The 17,055-nt window shown below is 44.0% G+C and overlaps 2 long non-coding RNA genes across 4 annotated transcripts in view; one reads left to right on the top strand and one right to left on the bottom strand.

Moving 5' to 3' along the window:
* Nucleotides 1-17,055, top strand: part of LOC101948431 (uncharacterized) — a 159,719-nt gene that overhangs the window by 117,868 nt on the left and 24,796 nt on the right. For all 3 annotated transcript variants that reach the window (XR_010588829.1, XR_010588827.1, XR_010588828.1), the window contains exon 4: nucleotides 13,671-13,787. This is a non-coding gene — a long non-coding RNA (uncharacterized LOC101948431). The remainder of the gene's footprint in view (nucleotides 1-13,670; nucleotides 13,788-17,055) is intronic.
* The window catches only part of LOC122172180 (uncharacterized), a 231,344-nt gene continuing 228,069 nt past the window's right edge, over nucleotides 13,781-17,055 (bottom strand). The window contains exon 5 of the long non-coding RNA XR_010588830.1: nucleotides 13,781-16,888. This is a non-coding gene — a long non-coding RNA (uncharacterized LOC122172180). The remainder of the gene's footprint in view (nucleotides 16,889-17,055) is intronic.

Genomic DNA, 17,055 nt, shown 5'->3' with positions numbered 1-17,055 from the left:
GGGCTGGACTTGATGACCTTTCAAGGTCCCTTCCAGTTCTAGGAGATGGGATATCTCCCTTAATTTATTTATAAAGAGGAAGGTGTTACTGTCAGGGGGCAGCCCCCAGATAAAGGGACACCGGGTCCGGGAGGGACACAGGGGCCAAGAGGCAGGCAGATCACCAGCCTGCAGAGGGTGCTCCAAGGCTGGCAGAGCTAATTCCCATGGATGACCAGCAGGAGGCACTGCAGTGGTGAGTCCGCACGCTTACACTGCCATTTTCTGAGCACAGCTGATGCAACATGTTAGAGAGGAACCATACACCACTCTTGTCTTTCTTGTTTTGTGATTACCCTTAATCTAAAATAAAAGACATAAGATTGAAAGTTTATAAATGCTTTTTCCATATGGAAAAGTATAATAGCATGTTAATCCAACTCATTGGTCCAATAATGGCATATGTCTTTTCCTACACAAACTCTGGATGGAGAATCAGCTATGGATTTCTGAACTATACCACTACTTAATTGCAGATACAAGGGACATAATCTTAACATGACATATTAAAGAAAAGGAAATTTGACTCCTCCCCAATATAGTACTCACCCTCTGATCATTTCTTTCCTCCTAATGATCTAAATAAAATATTTTCCTGCATTTTAAAACGGGCTTGTAGGACCTTTTGTTTTCATTTACTGTGCTGGAGCAGATAAGTGACTACAGTTTCTGTCCAAAGCATGGATATTTATGGCCAACAGTTCTGCATTTTAATAGGGAAAAAATTGCTTTCATCTCAAATTATTGCTGTCGGTGCAATACAAATGTGTGAATGAGGTCCTTTTTGAAAATGAGAATGTCCTATTAAGTCTAGCAAAATTATGCTTTCAGATAAGCTAAGTGTTTCTGTCAACAAAGCAGCATACCCCTATCAGATCAGCCTCTCTACTGCTTCTATCAGGAGGAGGATGTCATTTATCAGGATTTCAATTATAAGTAAAATTACTCAATACACTATTGTTTTAGAAGAGCCAAACTGTTTCATTTTTGTGAGGTCTCTATAGTTATGTTGTGTGTCTGTGAATGGTGCTCATGTATGAAGCAGTAATGACACTACCCGTGACAGGAGTTCTGTTTATCCACTGATCATATACAGTACAGGTAGTAGCAGTGCAAGCCACCCATGGACAGTGCTCACCAAGTGGGTAGCTATTCAATATTCCTTTCTATCCTCATTATTCAATGTGTGGCCCAGGCCTATTTACTGCATCACATCCAAACCCCGCACTGGAAACACAATTATTAATTTCTTCTTGGGCTTTTCTACAGCACTTATCACCGTAATATTTGAGTGTTTCACAAACTCTTATGCCCTTGTCCCCCTAATCCATTCCTGCTCCTATTCCCCCCACCCATCACTTCTGCCCCTGTCCTCACAGGCTCCTGTCACTGTGTACCTCTTCTCCTATTGCTCCTGTCTTCATTTGCCCTCTCCTCATATCTTCAGCTGCTTCCTCCTTCTCCTTTATTCTGACTGGTTCTAAGAAATGTCTGAATCTTAAAAAAAAAAAAAAAAAACAGCCTGAGGCAGACACCTAGCACAGGAAATTTCAACATGAACAGTTAACATTCAACAAAAAGTTATAAGCAACTAAAAACAGGGCTATAATGGAAAGTGTTAAGCAGCTTTAACAATAAGTGTCACAACTAGAGGTATTTTATATAATATATACACACATGCACACACAGCACTATAAAAGCTTTACCCTTTTAGGTTAAGAAAATTGATGTCAGTGGAAAATAGATGCCTTTAATTTTAAGGGGCCACAAAATTAATTTAATTATAGATTGCATCCATAGCCAACTGAGAGACAGTGCTTTTTTTTTTTTTTAAGCATCTAAATATTCTTGCAGAATACTTTCTTTTAGGGTAATTCACCACCTTTTATTGGTTCATCACAGGAGATTTTTCTTATCGATGGAAGAGAAATAAAAAGGAGAAATATTCCAGTTTCAAAATAACTGTCTCAATATGACTACAAAGGAACATTAAGTCTGTTCACGTGCACCTCTCAGAGACAAATTTCAGAAACAGAAAGCATCAGACTAGCTTCTAAAATGATATTCATCTCTCCACTGACACAGAGTTATCCAGACACAGCCCTTTGACATGCTGATGGGCATAACATGAGTGAAGGACAACGCACACCAAATGAAGGCATGGGAAATTAAATTCTAAACCGGACATACAATATCAATAACAACAAAGGTCTTGTGCCAATAAACCCTTGCCCAGCAGTATACCCAAGGTTACCACATTCCATCACAAATGTGAGCAGAGGCTGGGCATGCACACAATTAAATTTACAACAGTCAGTCCCATTATGTTTAAGCACATGCTTAAGTACTGTACTTTGGGTTGGGGCTTTGGTGAGTTTCTCCACAGTGAGAAGCATTAAATCTCAAGGCCCTTGTATGCCCTCTCCCTCTCAAGAGCGCAGTGTAAAATCTGGGCAGGGAGTGGGCATATCTGATCGGGCAATGTTTCTCTCCTCCTCCCCACCTTCCAGGTCTGACTCCTGCTACAAGGTAGGAATAATTTAGTAGTAGTGCAGGCAGCACTCTTTATAACAGCAGCAGACTCCCTGTCAGCCCAGGTCCTTTCCATCACTTTTTACCTTGCACTTACACATGTGATACTCTATACCAGCACTGTGCAGGATCCACCCCAACAGACAAACATTTCCACTAACTGATTCATGCACGGTCATATGTGCATGCTAGACAGAGACACTCTCTATACCGCACTGATGGCTATTTGAATGTATACGATCAAGCCAGTATAACTAAAGTGAATCCCACTTGAAGCCTGCTGAACTTGATATTCCTTGTGATCTGCTCTTGGTTTTTGCTGAGAAACTTGTAGTTTTAAAAAGACTTCACTAAAGAAACTACACTTTTCTTTTATAACTGTCCATGGACCTTTATTTCCAATAAATTAAGTGCTTGAACCAAGATGATGGATGTTATGAATGAATCTGTGAATGACAGAACTCTCAACTAACGTAAAGTAAATTGGCTTATCAAATTTCATTAGCTCTGTGGTACAAAGAGAGAGAATATACTGAAGCTTTCCTAAGCTTTCCTTTAGCTCAGCAAAAACTGAAGATGAATTATGCTCGAATATTTCCCAAAATGAATTACAAATTGTATCTTCAATTATAAATTTCACAACTCAGGCTATGTTGGTTAGTCATGAAAGTAATCCAGTCAGTCAAAGAACCATATGAACAATGCAAATAATGGACATAGCATGACTTGCAATGACAGTATATGCAAAAAACTCTTCATGAACAATCTGCAGCCCAAAATTTAGAGAATACTTTTGAGCTCTTCAGGGCAGGAACCTTATTATCTTATGCATTTGTACAGCTTCTAACACAATGGGACCTTGATCAGACTCTGAACACTACCACAGTAAAAATTATATATATATATAGTAGAATTTTTCAATTTACACTTTGTGAAAAATATAAAAACAGCAACATTCTTTGAATAAGTTATTTGTGGCTAATTATTTAATATTCATGTTTAACTGCTATGAAGATCTAGGTAATCTGAGTTATTTTTATGATTATTATGTGTACCTGTTCGATTGCTAATTGCTAGAGGGGTTCAAAGAATTAACTCCTTCCTGAACTCACCTCTCTTCCATGAGGAGGGAGATAATGGTAAACATTTGTATGTCCCTTCATGCTTTGGCCAGCATTCCAGAGGACATGCTTCCTTGCTGGTGGTGCTCCTTAAAAAAATAATGCATTAATTAAATTTGTGACTGAAGTACTTGGGGGGAGAATTGTATGTTCCCTTTCCAGGGGAACCCCCAACCCTCTAAACCCACCTTGCCTCAGTGGCTGCTGCCAGTCATCATCTAGCCCCCGCTCCCTGGGGCCGACTGCGGTCTGTAAACCACTCATCATTGGCAAGAGGGTTAGGACCTGCTGCCTCTGCCTATCTCTGGGCTGCCCCTCTGCAGCCCCAGTACCTATTTTGTGGGCCCTTAACTCTGCCTGCGGCCTAGGGCATTGCTAGGCTGGAGCTTCCCAGCTCCCTCTGCCCTTCCCCAGCACTGCTCCACCCTAGGTACCCTCCTCAGCTTCCCAGGCAGCCAGATCCTTCTCTCTTAAAGGCTAGAGAGAGAGTGTCTGTCCTAGCTTCTGGCCCACTGCCCTCTTATAAGGGCCAGCTGAGCCCTGATTAAGCTGGCCGCAGCTGTGGCTGCTTTCCCCATCAGCCTACCTTTTCCCCCGCCACAGCCCTCTCCCAGGGCTGTTTTAAGCCCTTCAGGGCAGGAGCAGGGTGACTACCCCGCTACAAGCATGCTTTCAGAATTCTTAAACGAGCAACACTCTGATGTGGAAACTACAGAACCCGAACCACCAAAAGAGAAAATCAACCTTCTGTTGGTGGCATCTAACTCAGATGATGAAAATGAACTTGCGTTGGTCTGCGCCTCTTTGGATTGTTATCGAGCAGAACCCATTATCACCATGGACACATGTCCTCTGGAATGGTGGTTGAAACATGACGGGACAGATGAATCTTTAGCTTATCTGGCACATAAATATCTTGCAATGCCGGCTACAACAGTCCCTTGCGAATATCTGTTCTCACTTTCAGGTGATACTGTAAACAAGAAGTGAGCAGCATTATCTCCTGCAAATGTAAACAAACTTGTTTGTCTGAGCGATTGGCTGAACAAGAAGTAGGACTGAGTGGACTTGTAGACTCTAAAGTTTTACATTGTTTTGTTTTTGACTGCAGTTATTTTTTGTACATAATTCTACATTTGTAAGTTCAACTTTTTTGATAAAGAGATTCATAGATTCATAGATTCTAGGACTGGAAGGGACCTCGAGAGGTCATCGAGTCCAGTCCCCTGCCCGCATGGCAGGACCAAATACCGTCTAGACCATCCCTATAGATTGCACTACAGTACTTGTATTAAGTGAATTGAAAAATACTATTTCTTTTATTTTTACAGTGCATATATTTATAATTAAAAATAAATATAAAGTGAGCACTGTATGCTTTGTATTCTGTGTTGTAATTTAAATCAATATATTTGAAAATGTAGAAAACATCCAAAATATTTATATAAATAGTATTCTATTATTGTCTAACAGTGCGATTAATTGCGATAATTTTTTTTAATCGCGTGATTGCGATTAAGTTCTTTAATTGCATGACAGCCCTAATTGTTACATTTCCACAGTTAATATACAACTTTGTTTTGAAGAAGCTGTTCACTATATTTAATTACTAGTCACAACTTCCAAATTGAAGACTCTTGCAGGTGCCAAACCTAGCTGGATCTGTTAAAGGATCACAGTTGGTAAACTCTAACCAGTCTGTGTGTGGGAGAATTGTGGGATTTGTCCAAGAGGAGTGAAGGCACCAAGTCTGTCACCTGAATGGGAGAGTCAGAAGGTGCAGCTGACCTTGTAACTATGACACCCATCTTCTAGCCAAGAAAGATATTTTAAACTGACCAAGCCCCCCAAAATGGGTTTCATTTTCAAAATGATTTCTTCATGCCAGAATTTTTAAAGGACAGTACAATTGCTTTTCTAAATTGTTTAGAAGTACAGCCCACAGGTAGTCTCTTTCTAGAGTAGGGGTGGCTGAAGACTTAAGACACCCCGCCCCATTGGGCAGAAGCCAAAGGCAATGTGCGGGGGGAGGGCACGCCTCCCCAGATTTTTCCAAGGGTTTGCTGGCCCCATTCAGTCACATGGTTCTGCCGGGCCCCATCCCTGCACGGCAGCTGTTGGAGCTGGCAAGCTGGGAGCTGCAGGAAGAGCTGCTGCTTTTGGTGCTGCCTTTCTTGTAGAGCTAAAGGCAGTGGCCCCTCTCTCCAGCTCCCAGCTGTTTGCCACTGCCTCTCAACATGGAGCTAACACCTGAGCTGCAGGGAGGGGCCGCTGATGGTTGTGGGGGAGGGACTCAAGATGTTGGGGGGCCTGAACCTTTAAATTGTCCCCCTCCACTCTCAGCAGGCATCATGCATCTCTGGCAGAAGCCCCTAGCCCCACCACCCCGTTGCAGGGCAGAAGCCCCAGGTCCCCCCCACACACGCTAATAAGGGAGAATGGGGAGCATGAAGGGCTCTGCGAGCCCCACTTTAACTGTAAAAGAGCTGTATGTGGCTCACAAGCCACACTTTGGCCACCCTTGTTCTAGAGTGTGGTACATTGAGTACTATGTAATAATCACATGCTATCACTTTAAGAGTGAAGGGTTTCCGGTCCTGCTTGCAGGGTAGCTGGCTCAGTTGACAATACTGTTGCCAGTCCTGTTCATTTGTCACACTGACTACAAGAAAGGATCCCTAACTTGTGGATGTATAAAAGATACTAATGCACCTCTTGAGAAATAAAAGCTCAAATCCTAAATAAATTGGGTTAAATCCATATCACTATCTCCTGTAAGGCAGAGCCTATTGTTGATACATAATCAAAAGTTATCTAAGCTGTTCTTCTTCCAAGACATCGGATTGGTACTATAATTAGACAGGGGAGAATGTAAAAGGGAAATTAGCAACAGGCTGTCTTGTGATTTGTAGAGGGGAATTCAGGTAATATTGAGGTAAACATTTCCATTCAGCTAAGGCAAAAAGGCAAGTTTAACAGTGACCACAACACACAGTAAACAAACAAAGTTAAGGAATATATTAGGTACTACTTTGGTGTCATTTGTGTTGTAGTTCTTTCAGAGGGAAGCAAAGCACAGCACAACCCAATTAGAAAGTGTGTTTTAGATGACCCTGAAGTCAGGCATATGACTGCGTGCCACTGGTTGATTTTAAGAACTTGTGCTTGTAAATAATTTGTTTCCTAAACATTTATTTCTGAAGTTTGCATCCCCCTGAGGTCTCTTCCAAGCAGGGGGACTTAAAGGACCTTCCAATTTAAAGGACTTACCGGTACGCCGGAGTCCTGAGCAGGGGCGTGGCCTCAACCAGAAGAGGCGGGGCCTTTCAAGATTTAAAAGCTCTGGGGCTCCATCTGTGGCTGGGAGCCCCAGGGCCTTTAAATCACCCCAGAGCTACCAGCTACAGAGGCGGCTGGGAGCCTGGGGGCTCAGGGGTGAATTAAAGGGCCCAGGGCTCCGGCCGCCGCAGAGCTCCGGGCCCTTTAAATCACCGCGGGTGCTCGGCTGCTGGAGCTCCGGTGGGGATTTAAAGGGCCTGAGGCTCCCTGCAGCGGCCGGAGCTCCGGGCCCTTTAAATCCCCACCCGAGCCTGGCTGCAGGGGCCTTGGAGCTCCGGCAGCTGGGCTCGGGTGGGGATTTAAAGGGCCCAGTGCTTCTGCCACTGCGGGGAGCCCCGGGCCCTTTAAATCACCTCCGGATCCCTGCCGCCACTTGGATAGCAGCAGCAGGGTTCTGGCGGGGATTTAAAGGGCTCGGGGCTCCGGCCACTGCGGGGAGCCCTGGACCCTTTAAATCCACTCCGGCAGCCGGGCTCAGGCGGGGATTTAAAGGGCTCTTTAAATCACTGCCGGAACCCTGCCGCCGCTACCCCTCGGGGCTCGGGTGGCGCTTTAAAGGGCCCAGGGCTCCCTGCAGCGGCCAGAGCCCCATGCCCTTTAAATCACCGCCGGAACCCTGCCGCTGCTGCCCTGGGGTAGCGGCAGCAGGACTCCGGCGGTGATTTGCAGGAGCCCCAGGCCCTTTAAATTCCCACCTGAGCCCGGCTGCAGGAGCCCCGGGACTCCAGCAGCAATTTAAAGGGCCAGAGGCTCCGGCCGCTGCAGGGAGCCCCGGGCCCTTTAAAACATTGCCAGAGCCTGGAGCTCTGGTGGTGCTTTAAAGGGCCCGGGGCTCCTCGGAGGAGCTGGAGCCCTGGGCCCTTTACATCACCGCCAGAGAAGCCGTACTGGACCATACCTGCTTACTTTCACCTCTGCTTCCAACCCTAATCTTCTATGATTCATCTCCTATATTCTGTAGTACATCAGCCAAAATACAATCAGTATTTGAGAGCATTAGAGAGCAATAAAGAATTGAAATGCATTGTTACACCTTACACTTTTATACCTGAAGTCATATGTAATTTTATCAGCCTTCCATTTAATTAACTCATTTCTGCTAGCATATTTCAGGTACAACCTGCTACAAAAAATCTCAGATATTTGTACTCATGATTTTAGACCTGACACTTATTGGGTAGGAAAGTAATGTTGACCTCAGTGTTCCTAGATTAGCACAAAGAAGAACAGGAGTACTTGTGGCACCTTAGAGACTAACAAATTTTCCACTCCATACGGCTAAATGCAGTGCCTTGCATAATGACAGGTTTCAGAGTAGCAGCCGTGTTAGTCTGTATCCGCAAAAAGAAGAACACGAGTACTTGTGGCACCTTAGAGACTAACAAATTTAGATTAGCACAGACATTTTCCAGAAAAATCAAGATTTTGGTGTACGTTAGTAATTGGATTGTTTGTGAATTTGGTTTCGTGAGGCCGACACATTTAGAAAGTTTGTTCCAACTTTCCTTAAATAATCATGCTGTCCTTTTCTTCCCCTATTAATTGTGACATGCTGTAGGCCACTAAGTGCCATCAATGGATCAGATCTTCAGCTGGTGAAACTCAATGTGGCTCCACTGATTTGAAAGAATTGTGAGGATCTAGCCCTCTCTCCAGGATCTAATCTACATTCTTCACAGATACTATACGGATCCATATATATATATATATACACACACACATATATATATGGGCTCGATTTTGATGTCAGTGAGACTATTCACAAGCTTAAAGTTAAGCGTGTCATTGAAACAGGGCCAAGGTACTTAGGAGAATCTAATCCTACTTGAATTTGTAACTACAAAAAACAATTACTTTTTAAAACATTCAGCGCAAAGCCACCAGACCCCCATTGTCTTGCAAACTGTCCCAGGGCCTCCAAAAATAAAGAAGACACTAAGTTGGAGCTACAAGCCAGCGAATTTATCAATACAAAACCAATATGAATATCAGCAAATACACCAACACCTAAAAAGGTTTTAAAAACACATCACAATACTAACAGACTTTTTTTCTCTACTAGAAATCACAGTCTTAGCAGCAGTAATGGATTTTCTACAAAGCTCCTAAACAAGCTCAGAAGCAAGAATTGGCCTCAGTCTAAGAATGAGCAAATTAATTAATCAGACTCACTAGTGTTGTTAGCATTCACTTCTTAAATCCTGCCTACTGTATAATACAATCAGTCAATCAAGTGTTATTGCATACACAACTTGGCTTCACAGACATATATAATCAAGTGACAGTAATAGAGAGATTAATGAGTCAAAACAGATGCAAAATCTCCCCATTAAACACAGCAGAAATAATCCCCCAAAACTCTATTTATGTCAATATCTAATTAAGTTTGCATAATATGCAAACTGAAAACTCTCTCAACAGGGAATGTCAGTACAATCTGATGCCAGCAACCAAATTTTCTGCTCTTTTGGAAACAAATTAACGGTCTAAGGAAAGATTTGTTCTCTAAAAACTGTCTCTCAAATATAAGTAAGACTTGTTTGTTGAATCCTGTAACAGCTAGGGGTTTCCACTCTGTGTTCACTGCATGAACATATTCTTTCATTCACGTGGATGCCCTTTAATCTGCCAATTAAAACTGCAGACTTCATTGCTTCAAATCTCAGTGAAATGCAGGGTTTTCGGCATTTGACTTTTTTAACCAATTTACTAAAATAAATACAAAATATTTTCTTTGGTTCAAAAAAGAGGAAATAAAGTGACAGGGGGCAAATCAAGATACTCTGGGCCCTTAGTTACACCCCAGCCCCTTTATGCCACTCTGTTGGTATAAAAATAATCTTAAAGAGGGCAAAAAGAGCATCCCCCCCCCCACACACACACACACATTAAAGATACACCAAGTGCAGAAGGCATCCCTGGCCAGCATAAAGCTAATAATCATTTTTCCTAGCATAGGGGCAGGTTGAGGATGTGGCCAGAACACACTGCATTGGCTAGCCAGTGATTTCTACAGATCTTAGAAATCAGAGTAAATTAGGGTCTGGCTACACTGAAGGTAAAAACCTCACAGCTGGCCTGTGTCAGCTGACTAGGGACTGTTTAATTCTGGTGTAAATGTTCAGGCTGCAGCCTGAGCTCTTGGACTTTCCCACCTTGCAGGGTCCTAGAGCCAGAGGTGGAAGTAAGCCGGTATGGTCCGGTTCGGCGTACCAGCGACAGCCATTACGTCGTGCCAGACCAGACCGGCTTCTGCTGCAGTGATTTAAAGGGCCCAGGGCTCCAGCCACTGCGGGAAGCCCCGGGCCCTTTAAAGCGCCGCCGGAGCCCCAGGCCCTTTAATTTGCCACTGAGCCACAGGGCTCCCAGCCGCCTCTGCAGCTGTTAGGTCCAGGGTGATTTAAAGGCCCTGGGGCTCTCAGCCACAGCCGGAGCCCCAGAGCCTTTAAATCTTGAAAGGTCCCGCCTCTTCCCGTTGAGGCCACGCCCCCGCTCAGGACTCCAGCATACCGGTAAGTCCTTTAAGTTACTTTCACCCCTGCCTAGAGCCCAGGCTCCAGCCTCAGCCCAAATGTTTACAATGCAGTTAAACAGCTTCTTAGCCCGCGTCAGCCAGCACGGGCAAGACACAGGTTTTTAATTGCAGTGTAGATGTACACTTAGAGTCCCTGAGACTGCTCTAACTATCTCAGGGGGCCCATGAAGGGGGCTTAAAGCCACATTTACCCTCTCTGTGTCTGCCCCAAACACAGGAATGAAGAAACTGGAAATCAAGACCCTGAATCTAGCCTCATCTTCCTGTCTATTATCTTTGGTTCATAGTTTGGCATAAACAGAAAGTGATAAAAAAATTCTTCCCTCAGGTGCCCAAGAGCAAGCTGAGGTAGTGAATGCTTTATGAGTTTTATCTATTATCATTTTTACTAGTCAGAACTGTTTCTGATAACAAAGCAATATTAATAATCTTTGAGGCCTTTTTCATTAAGATATCATCTAACGTTGATATAATTAGGATTTGTTTCCCATCTGAGTAACATTCCCGTTACAGAAGGAGTTAGGCCCAGGATTTTAGCCAGAAAACTATTTTGAACAGAATCTAAGACTAAGCAGTCCCTCATAGCCCATAACTCAAACTTATATGACAGCCCTGAAGGCACCTTGACTTGCAAAACATTATCCCATAGTACAACTATACACGTCCACATAGTTCTCATGGTCTTGAATACTATGTATGAAGTATAACTCAGACTACCGGCTGTACAGAACTCTCCTGGGAAGAAAGGATTCTGCTGCTGTGCATGCTTCATTTAAATTACTCTTATTAGTGTTTGCAGCTGTACAGTTTAGCAGCAATCAGGACTATAAAAGAACACAGGATGAGATAAGAGGCTGTCGTAATCTTAAATTATATCTATAAGTAATAAGGAAGGAAGAGTAAAGTTACTTATGTATTAAGTACTTAACATGAAGAGAAAACGTATAGATATTGCCCTCTCTATTTAATTAAGAGAAACTACAGACCAAATAGTCTATTGTCACCTGAAATGAAATAAAAGTTTTGTAAAACAATGGAGGGAGAGAGAGTATGTTCAGTACAGAGCCGGCTCCAGGCACCAGCTTACCAAGCAGGTGCTTGGGGTGGCCACACCGGAGAGGGACGGCAAGTCCGGCTCTTCGGTGGCAATTTGGCAGTGGGTCCCTCACTCCCGCTCGTAGCGAAAGACCTCCCGCCGAAGTGCCACAGATCGCGATCGCGGCTTTTTTTTTTTTTTTTTTTTTTTTGCGGGGGGCGGGGCTGCTTGGGGCGGCAAAAACCTTGGAGCCGGCCCTGGTTCAGTATTTACCAACTACCACTCAACACCGAGAAAACATTTGTCAAAAAATAGTTACTGGAACATGGACAGTGAACCTCATTACCCCTCACACGGAAGGGGCATGTCAGACTGGTCAGCCACATCCTTAAATCAAATTCGCATCTACTCTATGGGATGCAAAAGCATGGCTATTCCCTGTATTCATTGAGCACTCCCAAAAAAACAGCCCCCTCCTTAGCCCCAAACTTCTCTGCGATCACATTCCTCCACCCTTCTCCGAGATTTTGCTGCCTTACAATCATCTCAAGTTCTCCTACCTTCAGAGATTTGTTCTGGTGTCCAAAAGGTGGAGTAGTGTATTAACTAACCCTTTAAACGCTTTCTATATTCAAAATCAGCTCTGGTGCTTTTCCCAGTTAGGCATCTCACAGAATGCATTGTGCCCAGGAAACCAACACACTGGCATGCATCAGCAACAAGTAGCAGAAAATTAGTGGTGTTCTTCCAACTGGAAAAATGTGAGGCTCAAGCCTAACAAGCCAAAAAACTTTTGCTGGCCCAGCCAGATTTTTTTTAAATCCCTATTCTCTCTCCCCACAAGATTCTGGGGGAATGGGTTTTTTGACACCCCACTTCTCCCATTTTAGGCTCCAATCAGATCTGACTAAAGGATCATGGCCATACTTAGCATCTTTCAAATTCCTTGGTGATCTGGAAGTGTCTTAGAAGCCCTTAGAAGAAATAGGAAATGAAAAAGTTTTGGAAAGAATTTGGGAAAGAATTTTGCAACTATCCTCTTAAGACCTGTTAAACTGTATGATAGGGTAAGCAAACTGGGAGGCAGCTACTATAAGCTCTGATTCTGCAAATACTTATTCATGCATTTAACTTTAAGCATATGAACAGCACCATTTACTTCATCTGAATTGCCCACACACTTAAAATCAAGCACATACAAAAGTGATTGCAGGATTGGGCTATAATCTCTCAGTAGTCACTAGGAGAGTCTTGATGCGAAACCAGTCTGATTTAGAGGTGTACTGACGTGCTTTTAAAATAAATATAAAATATTTTCAGGCTCTGATTCTGCAAATGTTTACACACAGACACCTCTACCTCGATATAACGCTACCCGATATAACACGAATTCGGATATAACATGGTAAAGCAGTGATCCGGGGGGGCGGGGCTGCACACTCCGGCGGATCAAAGCAAGTTCGATATAACGCGGTTTCACCTATAACGCGGTAAGATTTTTTGGCTCCCGAGGACAGTGTTCTATCGAGGTAGAGGTGTACTTAACTTTGAGTAGTCCCATTGATTTCACAATACTAAAGTTAAGCACATGCATAAGTGTTTTCAGGATAGGATCCCAAGATTGTAACTCATTAACTTTAGCTTTAAAGTCTTACAAATCAATGCGTTTAAAAAAATATCTGAGAACTGTTTACTCTTTGACTTACCTACCAAGCAGGGCCGGCTCCAGGCACCAGGCAACCAAGCACATGCTTGGGGAGGCTCCTGGTAAGGGGCGGCCAATCTTGGGGTGGCGGGGGGCAGCGCGGCGTGGCATTCCGCGGGGGAGGCCGCTCCGGCGGCGCGGCACTCGGCGGGGGGGGCAGCGCGGGGCACAGCTCTCGGGGGGGGGGTCCGGCGGCATGAGGCACGGCGCTTGGGGGGGCGGGGTCCGGCAGCGCGGCGCTCGGGGGGGGGGGGGCGGCGGAGCAGCGCTTGGCGGGGGGGGGGGCTCGGCGGGGCAGCAAAAAAGTTAGAGCTGGCCCTGCTACCAAGACCTAAAATCAGGGTTACTTATTTTTCCTGACAGAATGGATGGCACCCAGAACACCAAAAGCAGTACAAAGAATGTGGTTCCTGTTTTAGGCAATTGCAGGGTCACCAAGTTGTCAGAGACACACAGTGCCCTGAATTCAGGACTTGACAGGTAAAAACTCTTCCTTTTATTTTTAAAATACACTGGACACAGCATATCCGCTAGCAGGTTCCAACAGCAAAGAACCAGACCCTTTGTTCACATCCAGCCTGAAAATGCTACTGCATCATGGACAAGGTACAACATCCAGGTTCACCCCAGCCAAACACTCCCCCAGCTGCAAACCTCTTGCTTCCCACACAGACACAACACTTCCCACATCACACACACAACTTGGGCACAACCTTGAATATTTGCTAATGCTGCTGAGGTTGTATTGAAAGTTTTACATTATACTGTGGGGAAGATTAATGTACGTGGGTTTGGAGAGGGAAACACACACATCTATATACCCAGTTATTGATATTTCATTTGCAAAGTGTGAAGCTGAGTGCAGGTTAAGTCGAACAAGTGGAACTTTATTAAACCCTATGTGCTGCTCTGTCCATGGAGATGAATTGCTTTCAGCCTGTCTGCTTTCCCTAGTGTCTCTTCAATAACAATAACACTAGGGAACATGGGCCTTCTGATTCCAGTTCCACTGATCATGATACAACTGAGACCCTACTACATGGCCTTGCCCACGCAACCTATGGTCCTGTTTTTAAGGTGGAAAATCTAGTTACTCTATATCCCAGCCGCATTTCCTAGTACCATTGCTGCTCATTCATGGCTCTGAAGATGCTGTTGGGCATCTTAGGGGAAATAGGCTCCAAAAATGCAGAATGGGGGAGTAGGCCATTTGGCCAATACTTGAAAAAGCATGGATGGGGAAGGAAGGATGCTGATGGGTTCAGATCCTCAAAAGTATTTAGGTTCCTAACTCCTACTGATTTTGAGAATCTGGCCCTTGCTCCCAAATTGGTAGTTGCGGAGGGGGGATGTTGTAGAACACTGGGTTCCTTAAAAACAACAGAAAGAAAGAATGGGGACTATTGTGGAAGGCTTATCTTGATTTATACCAAACCTGGGTGCAATGTCAGTCTTGCGTTTGTTCAACATTTGAAAAAGATCCCTCTGGTGTAAATATTGAGTTCAAATATTAACATTGTAAAGTTAGTCTCTTCTTACTATCAATCATATAAAAGTAAACAGGGGGCAGTTTTATTTGTCTCAAGTCTGAACAGGTCCTGTAGCAGTCTGTGGTTCACAGTGGTTTGCATTTTTTAATCTAGTGTAGCACTATTTTTACTGAAGAATGCCTGGTGAAGATTTATAAGAATATTTATGGCACCAGCACATACAGTGAGATGTTCTATATAAGTATATACTGTGAGAAAAGCTCCCATAAAAAGACTAAGGGTAGAATTCAGAAACTGCAAGGAAATATTGGATTTATAAATCGAATAAACAAACTGAGCTGAATTTTTCTTGTACTACTACAGTACAGTAAATCAGAATCACCGTACACTGCAAGCGTCCCCATAAGGCACTACATTCTGAAAGTGCTATCTTTAATTGATAAGGACAAGATATGTAGTTTTTTATATTGCTTGCCGGTGAGAAGTCAATAGACATGGAACAGTAATGGCATCACTTTCAGAGGAAGCAGAGTGTCCTGCAAGCTGATTACTGAAGATTATTGGGAAGGAACTCCAGGTAGCATACCATAAGCAGGAGTCACTTCACCAACTGAAAGCTGCAGGTTACTTACTATTGTACAATGTAGGTCATATGCCCAGAGCTGAGAGATTCCTGAGCTGAGCATGGCCAGTAGAATGTAGAGTAAAATGAGGTACAGCCATGAAGTATAGCTGGGCTGAGCATGCCCAGTAGTAAAAAATTACATAAAATGAGGTATGACCATGAAGTAAATGGCCTGGGGCATGAGCAGTAAGGTCAGATGGGGTAATCATTTCTCTGAGGCAAAAACACCACAAGTGAGCATGTGCAGAATGAGATATTGTCAGATAATGAGCATGTGCAGTACAAAAAGTAAAAGGGAGACAGAAAGGTCAAACAAGCCTCAGCCTGAACTGGCTTGGGCCAGCTCAGTGCTGCTTTAACTGGTTATCAAAAATGAGGTAATGTTTGCTAGTGAGCATGCTCTGTTTGAAAATAGGTGAAAGGTTAGCTAAGCAGGTCAAGCAAGCATGCTCAGTAGAAGCTAATGACCAATGAAACCATATATAAGGCAGTTGATTGAGAGATAGGAAGACTGCCCGAGAGGATAGAAGAAGAGTACAGCTGTTGAAGAGACCTGACCAAGCAGCAACAAACAGCAGACAATGCAGCGGAATAAATTAATAGTGTAAGGCTGCTAGTTTCTAACTATAATATAGTATAGTGTAATACTAGTATGTGTATGCTTGAGAGGTATCCCCACTCAGCAACCTCCTGTCCCTATGTGTCCCTGCATCCCCTGACCCCATGTGTCTCTGTGTCCCCACTCAGCCATCCCCCTGTCCCTATGTGTCCCTGTACCCCGCACTCAGCCACCCTCTGACAGGCACTGTAAAGAAGGAAGGCTCTTTCTCTTCCCTAGCTGGCCAGGAGCTGCTGCTGTGTTCTATCACCACAGTGCCCTCTGGTGGGCAAAAGGCAGAACTGCAGCAACATTTTGGCAGAAGCTTTTTTCGGCGCAAAAAAATAAATATGCACAACTCATTAATTATGCATACATGCAGTAGCGCAGAATTCCCCCAGGAGTAACTCTTTACAGTCTTGGGCCATAACATCCTGCTTCTCCTGCTTGTTTGTGGAGGTGTATTGACCAGCTCTCAATGTTATTCAATGGAATGCACCTGCACAGCAGATGGGATTTTAAGGTTTCTGCACTGTTTATAGGGTGTTTTGAATGTTATGTAGTTTGGCAATTTTTTTCTTACCTCAGCAACAGCAAAAACAATTTAAATTAACAAACTGATTCACAAATGGAAAGGCTGATACCCAAGCAAAAGTGATGCCCCAGGCTCCCAGAAGGGGAGAAATCAAGTCCTAGGTTGCTTCCTCTTTCTACTCCTTTTGCTGGATGGGATCAGGCATCTGATTGTTTCTTCCCCCTGCAGTCCCACAAGGGTCAACTTGTGAATTTCAGAGCTTGCATGGGATGTGGAGCATCCAGGGGCAGGGCCCCAAACAGCTGCTTGTTTTGCTCATGCTGAATGCTGGTTCTGTGAAAAGAGGGGAAGACAAAGGAACAGTCACCCTTGCTGTTATCTATTCACAAGCCAAAGAGACAGTAAATAGGCTGTTTGGGGGGTGGCAATGAAATACTGCCCACACCCATAGTATACTGGGGAAAGAAAATACTCTGAGAATATGGCAGCCTGTTCATAGC

Source organism: Chrysemys picta, chromosome 6 (assembly GCF_011386835.1).
Source record: "Chrysemys picta bellii isolate R12L10 chromosome 6, ASM1138683v2, whole genome shotgun sequence".
Taxonomy (NCBI): domain Eukaryota; kingdom Metazoa; phylum Chordata; order Testudines; family Emydidae; genus Chrysemys; species Chrysemys picta.
This window is presented reverse-complemented; position numbering and strand designations above follow the sequence as displayed.